Here is a 2,678-nt window from a genome sequence, read left to right as displayed (position 1 = left end):
GCTTGTGCAGGACACTGGTATGGCCTTTTATAGCCCCAGCTCCAGCCCTCTCTTCTCTTGTGGCTCTGACCCTTAGCTTCAGGTCCCTTCCCACTTGTCCCACACACGGAGCAGTGTGTTTTCAAATTGGCACCATCAGCCTTGGAAAGTCCATGGATCAAAGATGGGACCATCCATCAAGAAGAAGGAAGGGATGTAAAACCCTGACCTTTCCCTATCACGATCCACTTCCTAACTCCATGTTAGCCATCAGCCATGTGGGCCAAGAGGTCCACCCGAGTCGACCCCTCCCGCCATACCTCACCTTGGACCGGCTGAGTGGAGTGGATTTGTTCTAGAGAAAAGAAATGAATGACCGTCTCTGCACAATACACCTTTTGAGTTTACCTATAGTCCCTGCAAGTATCATATTGCTAACTGTTACCACTAGTTACTTTATTTTTGTGAGGCTAGGCCAGCCCTCCACTGCCAGCTGCACTCACAGCCCTATGCCCTCTTTTGTTAGCTTTGATACAGAGCATCACTAAGTTGCCCAGGGTGCCTTGAACTCACAGTGTAGCTCAGGCAGGCTGAAATTTTGAAACTTCCTTCAGGCAGGCTGAAACTTTGAAACTTCCTCCAGCCGCTCTAATGGCCCAGAAGGCAGACATGAGTCACGTGGTTCCCTGTGTAATTCTTTGTTGTTCTTCCCTTTGGTTTGAGGCTTTGGATGAGGGTGAGGCAGGGGTGAGAACAGCAGAGGGAGTTACGTGTGGGTATATATTTGTGCTCGTGTGTGGAAACCAAAGGTCAACCTCAGGTGGTTTGTCCAAGGAAAATGACCTCTGAGTTTTCATTTTCCTGAACAACCCTGGCCACTGAGCCCCAGGGATGTTCCTGCCTCTGCCTCACCATTTCTGGAATGGTAAACATGTAACCACTGGAGAGGTGGCTCAGTGGTTAAGAGCACTGGCTGTTCTTGCTGAGGATCTAGGTTCAGTTCCCAGCACCTACTTGGCAGCTCACTACCTTCTCTAACGCCAGTACCGAAGTTCCAGTGCCCTCTTCTGGCTGCAGAGGGGTACTGCATGTATATGGTGCACATACACGCATGCAGACAAAACACAGGGGCGGGGGGGTTCTTTGGTTGTTTAGTTTTACATTTACTTATTATATTTCATGTTGTATGTATGTGCAAAAGTAAACAAACATACAAAAATTTATGTTCCACCACAACCACAGCCAGACTTTCATCGTGGTTGTCGTCGTCGTCGTCGTCGTCTTCTTCTTCTTCTTCTTCTTCTTCTTCTTCTTCTTCTTCTTCTTCTTCTTCTTCTTCTTCTTCTTCTTCTTCTTCTCTTCTTCTTCCTCTTCCTCTTCCTCTTCCTCTTCTTCTTCCTCTTCTTCTTCTTTTCTTCCTTCTCCTCCTCCTCCTCTTCCTCCCCCTCCCCCTCCTCCTCTTCCTCCCCCTCCCCCTCTTCCTCTTCCTCCCCCTTCTTCTCTCTCTCTCTCTCTCTCTCTCTCTCTCTCTCTCTCTCTCTCTCTTATATAGGTCTCGATATATAACTCTGACTGGTCTTGATGTAGCCAAGGGTGACCTTAATGTGACCCCTCTGTTTCCAACTCTAAGTGCTGGGATGACAGACCTATACTACAATGCCTGGCCTAGTGCCATTACCTATATGGCCTCTTTCAGTGTCAGAAACGTGGACAGCTAGGTGTGGTGGCGCTTGCCTATCTCAGCACTTTGAGGCAGTAGCAGGAGGGCTGAGTCTGTCAGCTTGGGCTGCACAGCAAGACCGTATCTCAGAAGAAACAAGGCTCTGTGTTAGTATTTGCCTCACATTGAGAGGCCCTGGGCTGGGTTCTACCCCAGCACCACACAAAAAGCGTTCAGAAGACAAGGCGCCCCGTTTTGGAGCAAACCACAGGCTACACCATTCACCATAGCCCCTGTCCTTTAATGGAGATGCTTGGGTCAAGGCTGAATGACTAGTGCATGTGTAGAGCGGCAGAGAGGAACAACCAGCCTTCGGCAGGCACCCAGGGTTCCACAGGTTACCAGTTCAGGGAGAAGATGGCTCCCATCATGATAAAGGCAGTCTCCCAACCCAGGCCTCCCCAGGAGGGAGCTGGGCAGAGACAGCTGGTTCAGAAGTTAGAACTCTTAGAGATGGGGTTTCCCCAGACCAGATCAGGGACCCTTGATAAGGGGGCAGTTGGAAGTCTCCTGGAGTATCCGGGAAGAGACTATTCCAATTAGGGTGGCAGAACTTAAGGAGATGGGTGAGAAGTCCCCCAACTTCCCATCCCCAACTTCATAGACAGACCCCAGGACCAGGGGGCCCCCCTCTACTCCAAAACTCACGCAAAGCACAGCAGTACAGCTGGAGGCTCAAGATGAGAATCCAACTGTGCTAGCCACAGTCGGGTGAGCAAAAAGTTGACAGACCCTTGTGGCAGAGGCTCAGGCCCAGCCTGGGTCCCAGCCTTGCCAAGCAGGACGTAAAAAGGAGGTATTTCTAGGGTGGGGCAGTAACAGCAGCACCCTCTTTATGGGTGACCCTCCAGACCCAGGTTACAGTGAATCCCTGCTCTGGTGACTGGTTCGGGGGAGGCAGGTGTAAGTCTCAGGACCTTGAAAGCAGGGGACCTGAGGTTCTAAAACACCCAGGAATCTAGAACTCCCCACAGTTCCC

Source organism: Rattus norvegicus, chromosome 20 (assembly GCF_036323735.1).
Source record: "Rattus norvegicus strain BN/NHsdMcwi chromosome 20, GRCr8, whole genome shotgun sequence".
In the NCBI taxonomy this organism is placed as follows: domain Eukaryota; kingdom Metazoa; phylum Chordata; class Mammalia; order Rodentia; family Muridae; genus Rattus; species Rattus norvegicus.
Note: the sequence above shows the minus strand (reverse complement) of the source record.